The sequence below is a fragment of the Callithrix jacchus genome, chromosome 4 (assembly GCF_049354715.1).
Source record: "Callithrix jacchus isolate 240 chromosome 4, calJac240_pri, whole genome shotgun sequence".
Taxonomy (NCBI): Eukaryota; Metazoa; Chordata; class Mammalia; order Primates; family Cebidae; genus Callithrix; species Callithrix jacchus.
In genome coordinates this window covers 92,199,770-92,223,889 of record NC_133505.1, presented here as the reverse complement: position 1 = coordinate 92,223,889, position 24,120 = coordinate 92,199,770, and the positions used below count along the sequence as shown (strand labels likewise).

Below are 24,120 nucleotides of genomic sequence, written 5' to 3'. Positions count from 1 at the left end.
AATCTGGTCATCATAGGATGTAATAATAATAGAACTTCCATTGAGACATCATCTATTTCTATGAATGTGACTAGTATATCAGTTTTGTTACAGCTATCTCCCTCCATTAACTTACACAAAGTTTAATCTCAACTAAAATTGTTTCCACAGGTTCTGTCTTATTTACAATTTTTTTTAAATTGACAATAATTTTATAGCCCAGGCATGATAGCTCATGCCTGTAATTGCAGCAGTTTGGGAGTCTGAAGTGGGAGGATCACTTGAGGTCAGGAGTTCGAAATCAGCCTGGCCAACATGGTGAAACCCTGTTTTACCAAAAATATGAAAATTAGTAGGGTATTGTGGATAAATAAAAATAAAAATAATTACATATATTTATGAATTACAGTGTGATGTTTTTATATGAATATACTTGTGGAATAATTAAATCAAGCCAATTTACACATATATCACCTCACATACTTTTTTTAGTTAGTAAGAATATTTAAAATCTATTCTTTTAGCAATTTTGAAATATAAAATACATTATTATTAACTATGGTTAGCTTGCTGTGCGTAGATCTTAAAAACTTATTCCTCCTGTCTAACTGGAATTTTGTACCCTTTGGTCAACTTCTCCTCATCAGCCTTTCCTCAGGCCTCTAGTAACAACCATTCTACTTTCTACTTTAATACATTTGATGTTTTGAATGTGGAATCCAAAAAATCACTTTCACTTACTGCATGACTGAATTGTGCAATATTCGTCTTTGTGTGCCTGGCTTATTTCACTTAGCATAATGTTCTCCAGGTTCGTTCATGTGGCTGAAATGACAGGATTTTCTTTTCTAAGGCTGAATAGTATTCCATTGTGTAAATGTGTCACATTTTAAAAAATCGATTGATATTTTTGGACCCTTAGGTTTATTTCATGTCTAGGATATTGTGAATAATATTACAACAAATATGGCTATGTAGATAGCTCTTTAACATACTGATTACCATTCTTTTGGATATATAGCCAGAAGTGAGATTGCTGGATTGCATGGTAAATCTCTTTTTGGTTTTCTGAGGGGCTTCTGTACTTTTCTCCATAAGGACTGTACTAATTTATATACTCTCCAACAGTGTCCAGGGTTCCCTTTTCTCCACATCTGTACCAACACTTATTATCTTTTATCTTTTTTATATTAACCACTCTAACAGGTGTGAGGTGATAGCTCATTGTGACTTTAATTGGCATTTTCCTGATAATTTGTGATGCTCTGTATTTTTTAATATACCTGTTGACCATTTGTGTGTCTTCTTATAAGAAATGTCTCTTCTGTTCCTTTGCCCAGTTTTTAATTGGTTATTTGTTTTCTCACCATTGAGTTGTTTGAGTTCCTCATATGCTTTAGACATTAACTCTTAATTAGCTGAATGGTTTGCAAACATATTCTCCCATTTCATAGGTTGTCTCTTTACTTTGTTAATTGCATCCTTTGCTGTGCAGAAACTTTATAGTTTGATGCAGTATTATTCATCTATTTTTGTTTTTGTTGCTTTTGCTTTTGGGTTATATCCAAAAAATTATGCCCCAGATCAGTGTTGTGGAAACTTTCCCCTATGTTGTCTTCTAGTAGTTTTACAGTTTCAGGTGTTACATTTAGGTCTTTAATTCATTTTGAGTTTATTTTCATGTATGGTGTGAGAGACACCCTTAAAACTTAAGTACAACCCTTAAAATTTTTTCTGTTAAAATTTACCTTTTCTGAAATACTGAGAATGCTATGAAATCAGGATACCTGTCTGCCTGATTTATTACTGAATCATCTCTTAATTCTTGGCATATACTAAGTAACAAATACACTTTAAAAAATAAATAAATAAATGGTTGAATAAATAAACCTGTCCCATTACTAAGGCTACTCAAATCCTTTTAGATTTTGGTTTTAATGACCAATGTATTACCTTTTCATTTTAAATTGTGTAATCTAAAATCTAATCAATATTCTAAGTTCTTATGCAAATGACTAACAATAAACTCCACCACTACCTAGTCAAGAACAGATACATTACTAAAAACCTACCTCAAGGTCAATGTAAGCCCAGTAATCAGCAAAATGAATGAGATAAAGAGATTTCCCTTTGAGAGTTAAACCATAAATCAACATCTATATGCAGAGCAGGTACAGCAAAGTTGCCTTTAAAAAACAAAGAAAATGTTCCATATCTGTATAATGTGCCTAAAACCTGACTGAATGCACTAACTTAAGAATATTTCACCAAGGAGTACAATGCAGTGGAGGGCTCCCATCGTCTGGGGTACTAAAATAGGGCCTTGGGGTCAGAGGAAAGGACACTGGTCCCCCTGAGAAGAGAGACCTAGTAGCCTCAAAATTCTTTCATTGTGCATAGTCACTGTTTGATCGCTTGCCCTCCAGCACCCATTACAGAACCACATTCAGATCACATCCTTCTTGAGTCCAAGTGCTGGGCGATGTGGCTGATCTTCTACAGTGTGGGTTTTGGGCACTGCAGGAACAAATTCTCCAGGTTGCTTCTTACTTGGTTTTCAATACTGGCTCACTTTCTCTTTCAGGGCTGCATGAGTATTTCTGCTTGGATATCTCCTGAAGATTTTTACTGTTTTCAGCTTCCTCCACCCACTTCTGCAGCAAAGGCCACAGCTTATATATGCTCCAAGCTAAGCTGCAGAGCCTCAAAGTAGCAGATGGTCATTTGGCTGAACACCTTCCCAAACAGAACCTGCAGGGTGAGCCCCACATTGGCCTGTGTATATCCAGGGTGATCATCTTCTGCTTCAGGAGGATGGCAAATTTCTTGAGTTCTTTCTGCAGAGCTTTGATGTCCTGGGACTGGATAAGGAATATTTTTTATTGTAAGATTGCAGCAATTCAGTCATATCTTCAGGCTTTAATTCTAATTCTAGTTCTCTTGTTATTTCCACCATATCTATAGTTAAGTTCTTCGAATGAAGTCTTGAACCCCTCACTCATCCATGAGGTTTGGAACAAAATTCTTCCAAACTCCTGTTATTGTTGACATTTTGACTTTTCCCCATGAATCAGAGACAGGGTCTCAGTCTGTTGCCCAGGCTGGAGTGCATTAGCATGATCATAACATACTATAAATCTTTAACTCCTGAGCTCAAGCAATCCTCCACCTAAGCCTCCCAAGTAGCATCACACCTGGCTTTTTAGAATTATTTTTTGTAGAGATAGTGTCTCACTATGTTGCCCAGGTGGTCTCAAACTGCTGGCTTCAAGTAATTTCTCACTTCACAAATGTTAACAGTAACTGGAATGGTGAATCCTTTAAAGGTTTTCAATTTACTTTGCCCAGAACCATCAGAGGAATCACCATAAATGGCAACTACAGCCTTACAAAATGTATTTCTTAAATAATAAAACTTGAAAGTCAAAATTACTCCTCAACCCTTGGGCAACAGAATGGGTGTTGTATTAGCAGGCATGAAAACAGAAATCTCCATGTATATCTCCATCTTTGACATGACCAGATGCATTGTCAACAAGCAGCAATATTTTAAAGCAGTCTATTAACTGAGTAGTGGGTCTCAACTGTGGGCTTAAGCCCACATTAATATATTCAGTACACCATGCTGTAAACAGGTGAGCTGTCATCCAGGCTTTGTTGTTCCATTTATAGAACACAGGCAGAATAGATTAAGCATAATTCCTAAGGGCTGTGGCATTTTCAGAATGGTAAATTAGCACTGGCTTCAACCTAAAAAAGAAAAAAACAAGAATATTTCAGTCAAAAGTGAATTGGAGAAAAGAGAATGTGTTAAAGATCTCATTTAGTCTTTGTTCAGGTTGTAGGGTAGTCATTCCAACTACTGTAGTCAGACCAACTACAGAATGTCTGCTTTGGAGGTGGACACCACCAACCTTTAGGAATTTACTGACAGTAAATACTGGCACCACCTAACTAACACTCGCTGCTCTGATTCCATCATCACCAAGATACTTGCTTCACCACCTGTTCACTGTGTTACCTTGGGTAATTAAATAGGCTTTGTGTTTCATTAATTTCCCCTCTGTAAAATAGAAATACTCATAATACCTACATCATATGATTGGGACTTAAATGGAGGTAAATATACAAATAAAGCCCAGCTATAATAAACACTCTAAAAATGGAAGAAAAAGTGTGTACTAGACCTATTTGATCATCCAGATTGCTTGACTGATATTGTAAATTAATAAAATGATATGAAGAGCTTTGTTTACATGAGGCAGATTCCTTTAGCTAAAACTGAATATGGAAAATAGTACATTTAGTAGTTTCTTAGCCTGCACATTCAAAGTCTTCTGGGTACCCAGTGAATAGGGTCCTCTCTGGCAGCCATTTCCCTTACTGGATACCTTACTTTTCAAATTTCTACCAAGTAGAGCCTAATTTTATGTTTTGACAAATCTAAGAATCTTTTTATTTCTGATGGAGGTTTTTTTTCTTTTTTTTTTTGAGATGGAGTTTCGCTCTTGTGACCCAGGCTGGAGTGCAATAGTGCAATCTCGGCTCACCGCAACCTCGGCTCACCGCAACCTCCGCCTCCTGAGTTTAGGCAATTCTCCTGCCTAAGCCTCCTAAGTAGCTGGGATTACAGGCACACGCCACCATGCCCAGCTAATTTTTTTTTTTTTTTAAGAGATGGGGTCTCACCGTGTTGACCAAGATGGTCTCGAGCTCTTGACCTCATGATCCACCCGCCTCGGCCTCCCAAAGTGCTGGGATTACAGGCTTGAGCCACCGCGCCTAGCCCTGATGGAGGTTTTAACTTATTCCTATTAACTATCAAAATTAATCTAGTATTATATGGGATTACTTTGTGTTTTGTGACTTTTACGTGTTCTTACTATTTTCTTTCCCCATATAGAGCATGATTTCCTTGTTTGTTTTTGTTTAAGTCACTTAAAGTCTTCTACCCACCAACAAGAGGCTGGCACCTTTCTTCTTCATCCCTATGCAGTGATTAAGACCACAGCCCATAAACCAGTTATTTCCTCATTTCATTATTTAATATTTGATGTTTTCAATTTATCTTTTCTTAGAAAATTTGAAAAAATATATGAAAACAGAAAACTATTTTAAGCTCATTTCAGACCCCACCATCCAAACATACCCAATATAGTGTGTTTTTACAGAGACTTATACATACATTTTGGTTTTATTGCTTTAACTCAGTTACAGTTGCACATCTTATACTACTCTTTTCTTCTATTCTTGTTATGTAGTATCCTAGGTATTGTTTCTGTATTTCTATAGTCTCTTAGTATTATTATTTTTTATTGTTCTTTAAGTTTTGGGGTACATGTGCAGAACATGCAAGTATGTTACATAGGTATACACTTGCCATAGTAGATGGCTGCATTCATCACCCCATCATCTCCATTAAATATTTCTCTTAATGCTATCCTTCCCCTAGACCCCCACCCTCTGACAGGCCCTGGTGTGTGATGTTCCCCTCCCTATGTCCATGTGTTCCTATTGTTCAACTCCCACTTATGAGTGGGAACATGTGGTATTTGGTTTTCTGTTCTTGTGTCAGTTTGCTGAGAATGATGGTTTCCAGCTTCATTTACATGCATGCAAAGAACATAAACCCATACTTTTTTATGACTGCATAGTATAAATTGGTGTATATGTGCCACATTTTCTTTATCCAGTTTATCATTGATGGGCATTTATATTGGTTCCAAGTCTTTGTTATTGTGCCACAATAAACATATGTATGCATGTGTCTTTATAATAGAATGATTTATAATTCTTTGTTACATACCCAGTAATGGGATGGCTGAGTGAAATAGTATTTCTAGTTCTAGATCCTTAGGGAGTTGACACACTGTCTTTTACATGGTTGAACTAATTTATACGTCCACCAACAATGTAAAAACATGGCTATTTCTCTACATCCTTTCCAGCATCTGTTGTCTCCTGACTTTTTTAATGATTGCCATTCTAACTGGTGTGAGATGGTAGTATTTCAATGTGGTTTTGATTTGCATTTCTCCAATGACCAGTGATGATGAGCTTTTTTCATATGTTTGTTGACTGCATAAATGTCTCCTTTTGACAAGTGTCTGTTCATATTCCCACTCTCCCACTTTTTTATTTTTTTCTATAAATTTGTTTAAGTTCTTTGCAGATTCTGGATATTAGCCCTTTGTCAGATGGGTAGACTGCAAAAATTTTCTCCCATTCTGTAGGTTGTCTGTTCACTATGATGATAGTTTCTTTTGCTGTAAAGAAGCTCTGTAGTTTAATTAGATCCCATTAGTTTATTGTGGCTTTTGTTGCCATTCATTTTGCTGTTTCAGTCATGAAGTACTAAAGTCATGGACATAGCCCATGCTTATGTCCTGAATGGTATTGCCTAGGTTTTCTTCTAGGGTTTTCATGGTTTTAGGTCTTACATTTAAATCTTTAATCCATCTTGAGTTAATTTTTCTATAAGGTGTAAGAAAGAGATCCAGTTTCAGCTTTTTGTGTATGGCTAGCCAGTTTTTACAGAACCATTTATTAAACAGGGAGTCCTTTCCCTATTGCTTGTTTCTGTCAGGTTTGTCTAAGATCAGATGGTTATAGGTGTGTGGCATTATTTCTGAAGCCTCTGTTCTGTTCCATTAGTCTGTATATCTGTTTTGGTACCCATACCATGTTGTTTTGACTATTGTAGCCTTGCAGTATAGTTTTAAGTCAGGTAATATGATGCCTCCAGCTTTGCTGTTTTTTGTCTGTTTGTTTTTGCTTAGAATTGTCTTAGCTATAAAGGTTCTTTTTTGGTTACATATGAAGTTTAAGCTGTTTTTTTCTAATTCTGTGAAGAAAGTCAATAGTAGCTGGATGGGGATAGCATTAAATCTATAGATCACTTGGGCAGTATGGCCATTTTCACGATACAGAATTTTTCTAACCATGAGCATGGAATATTTTTCCATTATTTGTTTTTGTCCTCTCTTATTACCTTGAGCAGTGGTTTTTAGTTCTCCTTGAAGAGGTCCTTTACATCTCTGTAAGTTTTATTCCTAGGTATTTTATTCTCTTTGCAGTAATTGTAAATGGGAATTCACTCATGATTTGGTTCTCTGTTTGTCTGTTATATGTATAGGAATGCTTGGGATTTTTGCACATTGATTTTGTATCCTGAGATGTTGCTGAAGTTGCTTATCAGTGTAAGTATATTTTGGGCTGAGATGATGGGGTTTTCTAAATATACAATAATATCGTCTGTGAAGAGAGACAATTTGACCTCCTCTCTTCCTATCTATCTGAATACACTTTATTTACTTCTCTTGCTTGATTGCCTGGCCAGAACTTCCAATACTATGTTGAATAGGAGTGGTGAGAGAAGGCATGCTTATCTTGTGTTGGTTTTTAAAGGGAATGCTTCCAGTTTTCACCCATTCAGTATGATATTTGGTGTGGGTCTGTTATAAATAGCTCTTATTATTATGAGATACGTTCCATCAATACCTAGTTTATTGAGAGTTTTTAGCATAAAGTGTTGTTGAATTTTGTCAAAGGCTTCTCTGCATCTGTTGAGATAATCATGTGGTTTTTGTCTTTGGTTCTGTTTATGTGATGGATTACATTTATTGATTTGCATATGGTGAACCAGCCTTGCATCCCAGGGATGAAGCCAACTTGATCATGATAAATGAGCTTCTTGATGTGATGTTGGATTTGGTTTGCCAGCATTTTATTGAGGATTTCTGCATTAATGTTTATGAGGGATATTGGCCTGAAATTTTCTTTTTTAGTTGTATCTCTGCCACGTTTGGGTATCAGGATGATGTTGGCCTTATAAAATGAGTTAGGGAGGATTCCCTCTTTTTCTATTGTTTGGAATAGTTTCAGAAGAAATGGTACCAGCTCCTCTTTGTACCTCTGGTAGAATTGGCTGTGAGATTGTCTGGTCCTGGAATTTTTCTGGTTGGTAGGCCATTAATTGCTGTGTCAGTTTCAGATTTTGTTATTGGTCTATTCAGAGATCTGGCTTCTTCCTGGTTTAGTCTTGGGAGGGTATAGGTTCCCAGGAATTTATCAGTTTCTTCTGATTTTCTGGTTTATTTGCATAGAGGTGCTTATATTATTCTCTAATGGGATCAGTGATAATATTCCCTTTATTATTTTTTATTGCATCCATTTGATTCTTCTCTCTTTGCTAACCAGACTAATAAAGAAGAATTCTATCTATTATGTTGATCTTTTCATAAAACCAGAAACTGGATTCATTGATTTTTTTGAAGAATTTTTCTGTGTCTCTATCTCCTTCAGTTCTTCCCTGGTCTTATTTATTTCTTGTGTTCTGCTGGCTTTTGAATTTCTTCATTCCTACTTCTCTAGTTCTTTTAATTGTGACATCAGGGTATCAATTTTAGATCTTTCCTGCTTTCTCTTTTGGATATTTGGTGCTATAAATTTCCCTCTACACACTGCTTTAAATGTGTCCTAGAGATTCTTGCATGTTGTGTCTTCATCCTCATTGATCTCAAAGAACATCTTTATTTCTGTTTTTATTTTGTTATTTATCCATTAGTCATTTAGGAGCAGGTTGTTCAGTTTTACATAGTTGTGAAATTTTTAGTGAGTTTCTTAATCCTGAGTTCTAATTTGATTGCACTGTGATATGAGAGGCTGCTTATTATGATTTCCTTTTTTTGTCATTTGCTGAGGAGTGTTTTACTTCCAATTATGTGGTCAGTTTTAAAATAGCTGCAATACGGTGCTGAGAAGAATGTATATTCTGTTGATTTGGGGTGAAGGGTTCTGTATTAGGTCCACTTGGCCCAGAGCTGAGTTCAAGTCCTGGATATCCTTGTTATTTTTTCTATTTTGTTGATCTCTCTAATATTGACAATGGAGTGTTAAAGTCTCCTACTATTATTGTGTATGAGTCTAAGTCTTTTTCTAGGTCTTTAAAAACTTGCTTTATGAATCTATGTGCTTCTGCATTGGGTGCATATATATTTAGGATATTTAGCTCTTCTTGTTGCATTGATCCCTTTATCATTATATAATGCCCTTCTTTGTCTCTTTTGATCTTTGATGGTTTAAAGTCTGTGTTATCAGAGACTAGGATTGTAATCCCTGATTGTTTTTTGCTTTCCATTTTCTTGTTAAATTCTCCTCCATCCTTTTACTTTGAGCGTATGAATGTCTTTGCACATGAGATGGGTCTCCTGAATATGGCACACTGATGGATGGGTCTTGACCGTTTATCCAATTTGCCAGTGTGCATATTTTCATTGGAACATTTATCCCATTTACATTTAAGGTTGATATTGTTATGTGTGAATTTGATCATGCTCTTATAATGCTGGCTGGTTGTTTTACCTGTTAATTGATCCAGTTTCTTGCTAGCATTGATGAGCCTTACAATTTGGTATGTTTTTGCATTGTCTGGTACTGTTGTTCCTTTCCATGTTTAGTGACTCTGTCAGGAGGTCTTGTAGGACAGGCCTGGTGGTGATAAAATGTCTCAGCATTTGCTTGTCTGTAAAGGATTTTATTTATCCTTTGCTTATGAAGTGTCATTTGGCTGGATATAAAATTCTGGGTTGAAAATTCTTTTCTTTAAGAATGTTGAATATTGGCCCCCACTCTCTTCTGGCTTGTAGGGTTTCTGCTGAGAGATCTGCTGTTAGTCTGATGGGCTTCCCTTTGTGGGTAACCTGACCTTTCTCTCTGGCTGCCCTTAGCATTTTTCCTCCATTTCAACCTTGGTGAATTTGATGATTATGTGTCTTGGAGCTGCTCTTCTCAAGGAGTATCTTTGCAGTGTTCTCTGTATTTCCTGGACTTGAATGTTGGCCTGCCTTGTTAGGTTGGGGAAGTTCTCCTGGATAATTTCCCAAAGAGTGTTTTTCAACTTGGTTTCATTCTCCTCTTCACTTTCAGGTACACCGTTCAAAGCTAGATTTGGTCTTTTCATGTAATTCCATATTTCTTGGAGGTTTTGTTATTTTTTTTTTTCACTCTTTTTTCTCTAATTTTGTCTTCTTGCTTTGTTCCATTGAGTTGATCTTCAGTCTCTGATATGCTTTCTTCTGCTTGATCAATCCAGCTATTGTAACTTGTTTATGCTTCACAAAGTTCTTGTGCTGTGTTTTTCAGCTCCATCAGGTCATTTATGTTCTTCTCTAGGCTGTTTATTCTAGTTAGCATTCCATCTAACCTTTTTTCAGTATTCTTAGCTTCCTTGCATTGGGTTAGAACATGCTCCTTTAGCTCAGATAAGTTTGTTATTACCCACCTTCTGAAGCCTGCTTCTGTTAATTTGTTAAATTCAGTCTGTATCTAGTTTTGTTCCCTTGCTGGCGGAGAGCTGTGATCCCTTGAAGGAGAAGAGGCTTTCTAATTTTTGGAGTTTTTAGCCTTTTTGCACTGGTTTCTTCCCATATTTGTGGATTTATTTACCTTTGGTCTTTGAGATCGGTAACCACTGGATTGAGTCTCTGAGTTGATGTCCTTTTTGTTGATATTAAAACTATTTCTTTCTGCTTGTTAGTTTTCCTTCTAACAGTCAGACCCCTCTGTGTGTGTCTTCTGGAGTTTGCTGGAGGTCCACTACACACCCTGCCTTCCTGGGATTCACCAGAGGAGGCTGCAGAACAGCAAAGATTGCTGCCTGTTCCTTCCTCTGGTAGTTTGTTCTATTGGAGTACCCACCAGATGCCAGCCAGAGCTTTCCTATATGAGGTGTGTGTTGGACCTTACTGGGAGATGTCTCCTAGTCAGGATACACATGGGTCAGGGAACCACTTGAGGAGGCAGTCTGTCCCTTATCAGAGCTTGAATGCTGTATTGGGATATCTGCTGCTCTCTTTGGAGCTGCCAGACAGACATGTTTAGGTCTGCTTTAGCTGTTCCCACTACCACCCCTCTTCTCAGGTGCTCCGTCTCAAGAAGCTAGAGCCTTTATTTTTAAGTCTCTGACAGGCTGCTGCCTTTTTTCAGAGATGTCCTGCTGAGCAAGGACATCTAGTGAGGCAATGTGCCTGCAGCTGCTGAGCTGTGTTAGGCTCTGCCCTGTTTGAACTTCCTGGCAGCTTTGCTTACACTATGGGGTTGAAACCACGTCATTGAGCCTCAGCAATGGCAGACAGCCCTCCCCCACTGAGCTTGAATGACCCAGGTCAAGCTCAGACTGTTGTGCTGGCTGCAAGAATTTCAAGCCAGTGGATCTTAGCTTGCTGGTCTTTGTGGGGGTGGGATCCACTGAGCCAGACCACTTGCTTCCCTGGCTTCAGCCCCCTTTCCAGGGAAGTGAACAGTTCTGTATCACTGGCATTCCAGGCACCACTGGGGTATGAAAAAAAACTGCTGTGGCTAGCTCAGTTTCTGCCCAAATGACTGCCCAGTTTTGTGCTGGATACCCAGGGCCCTAGGGTTGTGGTACCAGTGGGAATCTCCTGGTCTGCATGTTGTGAAGACCATGGGATAAGCACAGTATCTGGACTATAGTTCAGGGAACAGTCCCTAATGGCTTCCCTTGGGTAGGAGAGGGAGTTCCCCAGCCTCTTGTGCTTCCCAGGTGAGGCAATACCCTACCTGCTTCAGCTTTCTGTCCTTGAGCTGCACCCCCTGTTCAACCAGGCCCAATGAGATAAACCAGGTACCTCAGTTGAAACTGTGGAAATCACCCACCTTCTGTGTTGATCTGGCTGGGAGCTGCACCATGGAGTTGTTCCTATTTGGCCATCTTGCCTGTATAGTCTCTTTTAAATGGTAGTGTATTGTTACATCAAGTGGGTATTCTATAGTTACTTAGCCTTTCCTTTATCATCGAACATTAATGTTGCTTCTAATTTTCTTATATCCTGAATAACATTTTGATAAATATCATTGTACATAGAGCACTTACAAATATTTTAGGGTGATTTATATATATTCATAAAGCAAAATCCCTGCATCAAATAGTATGAACAATTCAAATACATCAACATGCATTGCTTTCTAAAAGACCTAAATTTTCACTGTCACCCTTATAGTGTGCCTGTGCAGCCTTCTTGCCTTCACCAGTTTTGGTAGCCCATAATATTATATTTTCTTATGACTAAAAATAAAACCCAATGAAGAATAGGGATAAAAAAACACAAACAACCTTCAGATTTTGTTTACATTTCTAATAATATCAGCCTTTATAAGGTAAAATTAGATTATAAACCTAAGAGCAACGCTGAATTTGATTACATTATTGGGAATTTTAGCTTCTCCATATAAAAAGCTAATGAAGGGCCAGGCACGGTGGCTCAAGCCTGTAATCCCAGCACTTCAGGAGGCAAAGGCAGGTGGATCATGAGATCAAGAGATCAAGACCATCCTGGTCAACATGGTGAAACCCTGTCTCTACTAAAAATACAAAAAATTAGCTGGGCATGGTGGCATGTGCCTGTAATCCCAGCTACTCAGGAGGCTGAGGCAGGAGAATTGCCTGAACCCAGGAGGCAGAGGTTGCGGTGAGCCAAGATCGTGCCATTGCACTCCAGCCTGGGTAACAAGAGCGAAACTCTGTCTCAAAAAAAAAAAAAAAAAAAAAAAAAAAAAAAAAAAGCTAATGAAGATTTATCTATTGTTTAAACATAAGCAGTTTGATGAAAATGACCATATTACCCACATTACAAACCAGTGTTCTGTAATCTCTTGACATTTTCTTATATTGGAGCATGTTGAAAAATTGAATACTCAATATTGACTTTCATTCAAAGGTTATGCTTTTAAGATTACATCTATAAAGCCATAAAGAGGCTCAAGGGGTTTAAAGAGCATTATATGAACTACCTAAAATGAAGTCTAAAAAGTAAGTGTTAAGGAACATTGCTCTATTATTCTTTATTTCTAATTTTCTTGAGAATAAGACTTGAGCTTAGCTGGCAGCTAATTGCTATGAAAGAGTAAGAAAAGAAATTTTTACTCTAGAATATTTTTAATTGCTAGGTGTTTTCTCCCACTATGAGAATACTAGAGTGACATCAAACTTTTTCCACCCAAAGTACTCAGGTAGAAAAACGTTGTACATGCAAGGAGATCACATGGACACAGGGAGGGAAACATCACACACTGGGGCCTGTTGGGTTGGGGGGCAAGGGGAGAGAGAGCTTTAGGAGAAATACCTAATGCACATGGGGCTTAAAACATAAATAATGGGTTGAGAGGTGCAGAAATGCACCATGGGATATGTATACCAATGTAACACACCTGCATATTCTGCACATATATCACAGAACTTAAAGTAAAATTTTAAAAAAGAGTTGTACATGAAAGCAAAAATGTAAAAGATGAGATCCAAGCTTCCTACCCATATAGTGAAAAGGAGAGTGCCAGACATAAGCAGTCACAGAAACCTCAGCTATGGTGGGGGCGGGGGGGCAACAATTTCCTGTCTTGTTCCAAGGAGAGTTCATCTTAATTTATTTATTTTAAATCAAGTCTATCCTATGCAGCATCTTTAAGGCCAGGATTGGTGGGACAGGTAATGATATCAAACAAATGTCTATTAGCTATTTTTAATTCTAAAAAGATGAAGAATTGCTGCTTTATAGTTTCATTTCTAAATTAAATTGGAAAATGTGGAAGATGAGAAAGCATACAAAGGTTTCATATCCATCATGTTTGTTCAAAATATAGGTCAATCAAATTCACACCCTATCTTCCAATCTCAAGTGAGTCAATAGTTTCTCATTTTGGCCACTCAAACATTTTATTCAAACAAGCAGCAAAATAGACTCTAATGACTTCATTCACTCATCTTTTAAAGGAGCTGAAGAAAATGAATTGTCCAGAAGGCAGACCACCAAAAAGAAAGAGACAAGAAAGAGCGAACCTGGGTAATTCATAAGCTGAAAGATCAGAGGTAGGAAAACCAAGAAACAAAACAGATGAACAATATATAGCTTTCCATTTTATCTTCTTTTCAATTCCTTTGATCGTTATTGGTGATTTTAGAATTTTGTTTAATAGGCTGTGTCCCATTTAAATGGACACAGACATTATAAAAGAGGGTTTTCTGGAAAACTACATAAAATGAACTAAAGCCCTAACTACAGCAGTTCATAGCCTTGGCTATGCATTAGAATCACCTGGGGAGCTTTTGAAAACAAACAATGTCTCAACCCAGTTTAATCAGAAATTTGGGAGGGAGGCCTGGGCATCAACATATTTTTAAGCTCCCCGGCACTGAATTGTGTCACCAGAGTTTAGAAGCACAGCATTCTTGTGACATGGGTAAAGTGACAACCTAATAAGACTTTGATTGGCTAAAGTTGTTTATGTCTAGATTGGAAAAAAGAAAAGTTAAAGAAAATCCTAATTTATCTTCTCCATTTTTCTCCATTTTAAGTGTTAGTAGGAAGTCATTGTTTCCTGTAATATGCAAATTCTAATGAATTTGTAACCACCCATGCACTTTGAAGTTTGTTTACCTCATTTCTCTTTCCCCAGACAATGCTCATATGTTCCCCATGTCCACTGTTCATAATTTCCTGAAGTCTCTTTCCATCTCAGCTGGGTATTTGGCTTTAGTCCATTTGTCCTGCTTTTCCTATGGGCAGTCCCCTCTAAATAATCCCTATTGTTTTCAAAAGGTTCTCCTAAACCCAACACAGCCTCAGTCTTTATATTTTCCATCAGAAACTTTCAACACAATTTCAATAACAATTTGAACTTAGAGTAGACCTGTAACAGAAAAGTAACCTATCATTGCTACTTGAAAAACCACCATGGAAAACCAAGCACCTTCCCCCCCCCCTTGAGCCCCTTCTTTCTCCTCTGGTGCCTCTTGTCATGCTGTGTCATGGGAGAAGTTACTGGTTCTTAGCCATTGTTCCCCATCCACAATGGCTAATGCTCATAGTCTAGATCATTATTACCCACCACTCATGTCCTTTTACCTAGTCTATGATGTCCCTTTAGTTCTAACAGCTTTGCTCAGGCATTTCTGTGTCCTTTTTGATGATTTCCAGTAACTGGGGCACTAAGGTAGGCTGACGACTCCCTCCAGCCCTCTGCGTCTAGACACTTTAGTCAGCATGTCACTCTGCCAATGCAGTGCAAGAATCTTTAGATCCTTGGTTTGTTTGGCCCACAACCAGATATCAAGCAGAGATCCCCTCTGAGCTCAGGTCATCAAAATTATATAATATTGGCCAAGGGATGGTAATAGAGAGGGTAGGGTACAAGCTAGTTGCCAGGAGTCTATTGATTTTTATCTTTTCTCCATCTCTCTTCTCTCTTCAACTCATTACACTTGAACAAATTTAGTTCAGGAAACTGGTTCTGAAATCATCATGCTTCCCAAATATATTATTTATGCCACAAACTTTGACTTTTGCAGCTTAAAAACCTCTTTCTACTTTTGGATTGGGTTGTTCAAAAGTCTACTTAGAAGCTCAAACAACTGGGGGAGGACTCAAGATGGCACTGTGAGAACAACCCAGGATTGGAGCTCTCGTTGAATCCGCAAAGAGGTGAGTCTGAGCTGCATTTCCAGACTGATCTTTGTTGCCCACAGAACGGGGAAACTCCCAAGCATAAAAAAGACACGGGATGCCAGGCAGCAGCCGGCCCTACCCAGCAATCCCCACAGGGCGTGCTTGTCCAGGTGCCCTGTTGAACCAGCAACCTGAGACTTGAGAGGGCTGGACTTGAGACTGAATGAGACTTGGACAGTAGGCCAGCCCAGGGGATTGCAGGGACAGAGCGTTTGGGGGACCCAGTGGGATGAACAAAACCGCGATTTCAAACTATCCCGAGAGGACGGTCCGAGACGCTATGTGGGGGAGGGGCGTCCACCACTACCGAGGCAACCCGTCCCTACTGAGATACACGCCCACTGCTGACACAGCCTGCCGTTGCCAAGGCAACACGCTACAACGAAGAGACTCCACCGCAGGGCATGGCGGAGACCACAGCAGAGCCTGCAGGAACAGGGCGAATCACACAACAGCAGGGCGGAGCCTCGGCAGCCAAACAGTGGCTAGTCTGCCTTCTAGCTGGGCAGGACACCTCAACGAACATGGAAAAATAAAGCCCGAACCACCCAACACAGAGCATTTGAGAAAAAAAGGGTTTTTTTAATGAGCTCTGTTGCAGCAGAATCAAACATAGCAGCCTAACAGCCCTGAATGAACAACAGAGCACACAGCTCAGCAATTGAGCTCCAAAAAAGTACAGACTGTCTCCTCAAGCAGCTCCCTGACCCCTCTATATCCTAAAGACTGACATTTGGCAGGCATCATCCTGGGACAAAGATAGCAGAAAAAGAAACAGGTAGCATCCCTCACTGTGCCACAGCTGCTAGAGGTGCACCCCAGACAAGCAGGGCCTGGAGTGGACCTCAGCAGTCGTACAGCGAAGGGGCTAGGCTGGTAGAAGGAAAACCAAGTAACAGAAATACTTCATCATCAACAATCTGGGTGTCCACTCAGAGACCCACTCGAAAAGTCAGCAACTACGCAGACGACAAGCGGATAAACCCACAAAGATGGGAAGAAACCAGCGAAAAAAGGAGGAAAACACCCGAAACCAGAACACCTCGCCTCCTAGAAAGGACCAAAACTCCTCACCAGCAAGGGAGCAAAGCTGGACGGAGAATGACTGTGGCGAAATGACGGAATTAGACTTCAGAAGGTGGATAATGAGAAACTTTTGTGAGCTAAAAGAACATGTATTAAATCAATGCAAAGAAACTAAGGAACTTAAAAAAAGATATGAGGAAATGATAACAAGAATGGATAACTTAGAGAGGAATATGAATGAATTAAAGGAGCTGAAAAACATAATACGAGAACTTAGCGAAGCATGCACAAGTTTCAATAGCCAAATTGACCAAGCAGAAGAAAGAATATCTGAAGTCGAAGACCAACTCAATGAAATTAAACGAGAAACCAAGATTAGAGAAAAAAGGGCAAAAAGGAATGAACAAAGTCTCCAAGAAATGTGGGACTATGTGAAAAGACCTAACCTACATTTGATAGGTGTACCAGAAGGGGACGAAGAGAATGAATCCAAGCTGGAAAATACTCTTCAGGACATCATCCAGGAAAACTTCCCCCACCTAGCAAGACAGGCCAACACTCAAATGCAGGAAATATAGAGAACACCACAAAGATATTCTGCAAGAAGAGCAACCCCAAGGCACATAATCATCAGATTCAACAAGGTTGAAATAAAGGAGAGAATACTAAGGGCAGCCAGAGAGAAAGGTCGAGTTACCCACAAAGGGAAGCCCATCAGACTCACAGCAGATCTCTCGGCAGAAACACTACAAGCCAGAAGAGAGTGGGGGCCAATATTCAACATTCTAAAAGAAAAGAACTTTCAACCCAGAATTTCATATTTAGCCAAACTGAGCTTCAGAAGTGAAGGAAAAATAAAATCCTTTGCGAACAAGCAAGTAATCAGAGAATTTGTCACCACCAGGCCTGCTTTACAAGAGCTCCTAAAAGAGGCACTACACATAGAAAGGAACAACCAGTACCAGCCATTCCAAAATCACACTAAAAGCTAAAGAGCATCAACATAATGAAGAATCTACAACAACTAACAGGCAAAACAGCCATTTAGCATCAAAATGGCAGTATCAAATTCACACATAACAATATTAACCCTAAATGTAAATGGACTAAACGCACCAATCAAAAGACACAGACTGGCAAATTGGATAAAAATCCAAAACCCATCAGTGTGCTGTATCCAGGAAACCCATCTCACATGCAAGGATACACAAAGGCTCAAAATAAAGGGATGGAGGAAGATTTACCAAGCAAATGGAGAGCACAAAAAAGCAGGAGTTGCAATTCTCATCTCTGATAAAATAGACTTTAAAGCAACAAAGATCAAAAGAGACAAAGAAGGCCATTACATAATGCTAAAAGGATCAATAAAACAAGAAGAGCTAACGATCCTAAACATATATGGACCCAATGCAGGAGCACCCAGATATATAAGGCAAGTTCTTAATGACTTACAAAGAGACTTAGACTCCCACACAATAATAGTGGGAGACTTTAACACTCACTGTCAATATTAGACAGATCAACCAGACAGAAAATCAACAAGGATATCCAGGGCTTGAACTCAGACCTGGAACAAGCAAACCTGATAGACATTTACAGAATTCTCCACCCAAAATCCACAGAATATACATTCTTCTCAGCACCACATCACACCTACTCAAAAATTGACCACATAATTGGAAGTAAAGCACTGCTCAACAAATGCAAAACAACTGAAATCATAACTAACAGCCTGTCAGACCATAGTGCAATCAAGTTAGAACTCAGAATACAGAAACCAACCCAGAACCACACAGCTTCATGGAAACTGAACAACTGGCTCTTGAATGTTGACTGGGTAAACAATGAAATGAAGTCAGAAATAAAGAAGTTCTTCGAAACCAATGAGAATGAAGACACAACATGCCAGAACCTCTGGGACACATTTAAATCAGTCTCTAGAGGAAAGTACAGAGCAATAAGTGCCCATATGAGGAGAATGGAGAGATCCAAAATTGACATCCTATCGTCAAAATTGAAAGAGCTAGAGGAGCAAGATCAAAAAAACTCAAAACCCAGCAGAAGACAAGAAATAACTAAGATCAGAGCTGAGCTGAAGGAGATTGAGGCACAAAAAACCCTTCAAAAAATCAATAAATCCAAGAGCTGGTTTTTTGAAAAGATTAACAAAATAGACAGACCACTAGCCAGATTGATTAAAAATAAAAGAGAGAACAACCAAATAGATGCAATAAAAAATGATAAAGGGGAAATCGCCACAGATTCCACAGAAATTCAAACCATCATCAGAGAATATTACAAACAACTCTATGCGCATAAACTAGTAAACCTGGAAGAAATGGATAAATTCCTGGACTCTTGTGTCCTCCCAAGCCTAAACCAGGAGGAAGCTGAAACTATGAATACAACAATAACAAGGTCAGAAGTCGAGGCAGCAATTAAGAGCCTACCACACAAAAAAAGCCCAGGTCCAGATGGGTTCACAGCCGAATTCTTCCAGACACACAAAGAGGAGCTGGTACCATTCCTTCTAAAACTATTTCAAACAATCCAAAAAGAGGGAATCCTTCCCAAATCATTTTACGAGACCAACATCATTCTGATACCAAAACCCGGCAGAGACCCAACAAGAAAAGGAAACTTCAGGCCAATATCCATGATGAACATAGATGCAAAAGTCTTCAATAAAATATTGGCAAGCCGATTGCAACAGCACATCAAAAAACTTATTCATCATGATCAAGTAGGATTCATCCTGGGGATGCAAGGCTGGTTCAACATACGCAAGTCTATAAACGTAATTCACCACATAAACAGAAACAAAAACAAAAACCACATGATTATCTCAATTGACGCAGAGAAGGCATTTGACATAATTCAACAGCCCTTTATGCTAAAAACCCTCAATAAACTCGGTATTGATGGAACGTATCTCAAAGTAATAAAAGCTATTTATGACAAACCAACAGCCAATATCATACTGAATGGGCAAAAACTGGAAGCATTCCCTTTGAAATCTGGCACTAGAGAAGGATGCCCTCTTTCACCACTCCTATTCAATATAGTTCTGGAGCCAGAGCAATCAGGCAAGAAAAAGAAATAAAGGGTATTCAAATAGAAAAGGTGGAAGCCAAATTGTCTCTATTTGCAGACGACATGATAGTATACCTAGAAGACCCCATCACCTCAGCCCAAAAACTCCTGAAACTGATAAGCAACTTCAGCAAAGTCTCAGGATATAAAATCAATGTACAAAAATCACAAGCATTCGTCTACACCAATAACAGACTTAAAAAAAGCCAAATCAAGAACGAACTGCCATTCACAATTGCTACAAAAAGAATAAAATACCTTGGAATACAACTCACAAGGAACGTAAGGGACCTCTTCAAGGAAAACTACAAACCACTGCTCAACGAAATCAGAGAGGACACAAACAGATGGAGAAACATTCCATGTTCATTGTTAGGAAGAATTAATATCATGAAAATGGCTATACTGCCCAAAGTAATTTACAGAATCAACACTATCCCCATCAAGCTACCATTGACTTTCTTCACAGAACTGGAAAAAACCACCATGAACTTCATATGGAACCAAAAGAGAGCCCGCATAGCCAAGTCAATTCTAAGCAAAAAGAACACAGTGGGGGGCATCACACTACCGGATTTCAAACTATACTACAAGGCTACAGTAATCAAAACAGCATGGTACTGGTACCAAAACAGAGATATAGACCAATGGAACAAAACAGAGGCACCGGAGGCAACACAGCATATCTACAACTATACAATCTTTGATAAACCTGACAAAAACAAGCAAGGGGGAAAGGATTCCCTGTTTAACAAATGGTGTTGGGAAAACTGGCTAGCCATGTGCAGAAAGCCGAAACTGGACCCCTTCCTGACACCTTACACTAAAATTAACTCCAGATGGATTAAAGACTTAAACATAAGACCTGGCACCATAAAAACCCTAGAAGGAAATCTAGGCAAAACTATCCAGGACATAGGAGTAGGCAAGGACTTTATGAACAAAACATCAAAAGCATTGGCAACAAAAGCCAAAATAGACAAATGGGACCTAATGAAACTCCACAGCTTCTGCACGGCAAAAGAAACAGTCACTAGAGTGGATCGGCAACCAACAGAATGGGAAAAAATTTTTGCAGTTTACCCATCTGACAAAGGGCTGATATCCAGAATTTACAAAGAATTCAAACGGATTTACAGGAAAAAAACAAACAAGCCCATTCAAAAGTGGGCAAAGGATATGAACAGACACTTTACGAAAGAAGACATATATGAGGCCAACAATCATATGAAAAAATGCTCATCGTCACTGGTCATCAGAGAGATGCAAATCAAAACAACACTGAGATACCATCTCACGCCAGTTAGAATGGCGATCATTAAAAAATCTGGAGACAACAGATGCTGGAGAGGATGTGGAGAAAAAGGAACACTTTTACACTGTTGGTGGGAGTGTAAATTAGTTCAACCATTATGGAAGACAGTGTGGTGATTCCTCAAGGCCTTAGAAATAGAAATTCCATTTGACCCAGCAATCCCATTACTGGGTATATATCCAAAAGACTATAAATCGTTCTACTATAAGGACACATGTACACGAATGTTCATTGCAGCACTGTTTACAATAGCAAAGACCTGGAGTTAACCAAAATGCCCATTGATAATAGACTGGATTGGAAAAATGTGGCACATATACACCATGGAATATTATGCAGCAATCAGAAATGATGAGTTTGTGTCATTTGTAGGGACATGGTTGAACCTGGAGAATGTCATCCTCAGCAAACTGACACAAGAACAGAAAATGAAACACCGCATATTCTCACTCATAGGTGGGTGATGAAAAATGAGAACACATGGACCCAGAAAGGGGAGTACTAAACACTGGGGTCTATTCGCGGGAAAAGTGGAGGGCCAGTGGGACGGGGAGGTGGGGAGGGATAGCCTGGGGAGAAATGCCAAATGTGGGTGAAGGGGAGAAGGAATGAAAAGCACACTGCCATGTGTGTTCCTACGCAACTGTCTTGCATGCTCTGCTCATGTGCCCCAAAACCTAAAATCCAATAAAAAATGTAAAAAAAAAAAAAAAAAAAGAAGCTCAAACAACTGCCTTCCTTTTCCTCATGTACACCTGCTATAACTACACCTCAAGGAGTAAGCCAAAGTGAAAGCCTCCTCTAAATGGTGGGGGAAGGAAAAGGAAATTAACAGAAACAAAATCTTAGAAATTAATATTGAGACATTTTTTCACACTCTGGAAAGAGTGGAAATACTCTGCCAAAGAAAGGGCAAGAAGTTGAGAGGCCTATGAAGATGTAAATGATGCAGGTAAGATTTGGAGAAATGGCAGCTGACCCCTCAAAAGACAGACTTAGGAGAAGAGAGTAGTCCATAAACATCTTGTAGTAAGATACAGCATGTTCTCTTCTCCATAACCTCCAGGGAATCCTTGCTAAATTTGAGATAGTAATGCAAAAATTTTGTTCTACATTAAGGTTGGTGTGAGGAGGAAAATGAAATTGAAATTGATCAAAATTAGGGTAGTAAAGAAAAATAATTGGCAGTCATGCTACTCTTCACAGACTTTTGGTTATATTTCCTAAGGTAACAGATTACCTCATTGGAACTACTTTCCAGTATCTTCATCCATGCAAAGGCCCATTGTTTAAAACTCCATGATCTTAATGACAAAATATATCCAAATTCTTCAACCTTAAAGGGATATTTATTGGAAGAGTAACAGGGATCAGGTTCTGGCAAATTAGGACCCCCAAGTAATTTTCTCTATTTGTTTAGGATTATATGACTGTTATCTATTTTTCTATGCACAAAAACATGAGGAACATAATGTATTTAGGAGAGTCCATAGTGCCATATTACTGTAAGGCAGGGCATCAGCTGAAGAGTAGACTAGAGCTGGAATTGAAGAACTAGGCATGGCCTGACCTTTTGGAGGCACCCAATCAATGTACATGAAATGAATGCTTGATAATGACTTTTGTTTTGGAGATGTTGTGGGTTACTTGAGTGGAAAACACCATGAAACTGATTGATAAATTTGAAGAACAGGAGAAACTTCTGCCTGGCAAAGGAGATAAACATTACCAGCCTTAAGTACTGTCGTTGTTTATACATGGAATGAATAAATTTCCCAGAGAGACTGTGTAGAGGGGGAAAAAAAAGGAGACTAAGGACAAATGCCTGGAGGACACCAGTATTTAGAGGAGTTTTAGAAGGAGAAATGAAGAGGACTAATCAGAACAGTAATAGGAAAACAGAGTGAGTAGCACTGCACCAAAAACGGCAAAGGGAGCTTCAAGAAGGAGGGATTGGTGAAAAGAAACAAAGGCTGTTCTGAAATCAGTGTTGGTAACCAAGAAGCTTGGATTTCTCTCTGTTCTTCATGAACCTGGTTTCTAGGGATGGGCTGAGCAGAGGCAAGGGTGTACTAGCTTGAGGAACAAATGTGCTATGAGGCTACAGGCAGTGGGGAGGACCACTCCTTAGCAGTTGTCCGTCTTGCCGTTTTCACACAATCTGCTTCTAATATTCACAGCAATCCATTGTTTGTGAATCCTTCTAAATTCACAAACAATCAGGGAGCATTCTCCCTACTTTACAGAGAAGACAAAGACTCAGAAAAAAATTTAAGAAGCCAACTTCCATTTCTGATAATATAGCAGACAGATAATCTGGTGTGGCAAATCAGCTAATAGCATTTATTTTATCATAATATTTTATGTCACTCACATATGTTAGTTATAAATATTTTTATAGTTTACATTAAATTTTTAAAATTAATCTTAATTTACATAGCTAAAGGAGGCCTATATTCAAACTGCAATCTGTCAAGCCAAAAATTTGCATTTTTTGCTAATTATTTGCTTTTAGGGGGATTATTTTAACAACTAAAATAGTAAAAGTAGCAATTTAAAATGCCAGAATATGTCAGGCTTTTCTTCTCTGAACCTCTTTTATGTCATTTTTTCAGGTGTTGAAATTACAACTGAACCCTATTCTCTAACCATAATCTGAGCAACATCAATTATAGCTGCTCCAGATGATTGCAAATCTATGGTGAGTTTTTTTGTCTAGCATCTTCTTGGAAACTAAGGAAACCAATTCCTTAATGTTCAGGGTCTGTGTAACTATAAGAATGAGGCTACAGTTTCATTGAAATTTGATGTGAAGTTCAACTAACTTCACTCTTGGAGAAGCAATACTTTCAATTAATGGTGAGGCTCTCAAATCTTCTCTGTAGCTTTGCAATAACTATATATAACTAGGATAGGCCTAAAGATTGCATAAGAGTCCCAGAAATATTTATTTTGGTTGTATGGGGCCATGTATTGATTAAAACTTTTTTAAAGGAGTACAGAAAAGAGAATGATCCTTTACCTCATTAATGCCACATAGGAAGATGCTGGATAAGATACAACAGATTCACTCGAAGCATTGGCCATGGCTGCCTGCTAACTACATAAACTGTAATTAATCCAGGACCTGCCTGCCTAGTCATATATTGGCCAAGAAGTGGGGTCCTAAAGTTTGTCAGAGATATGTTA

At 38.7% G+C, this 24,120-nt stretch overlaps 1 pseudogene; it reads right to left on the bottom strand.

Moving 5' to 3' along the window:
• Positions 1-499: 499 nt before the first annotated feature.
• Positions 500-4,354, bottom strand: LOC100408136 (POU domain, class 5, transcription factor 1-like; annotated as a pseudogene).
• Between the last annotated feature and the right edge of the window lie 19,766 nt (positions 4,355-24,120).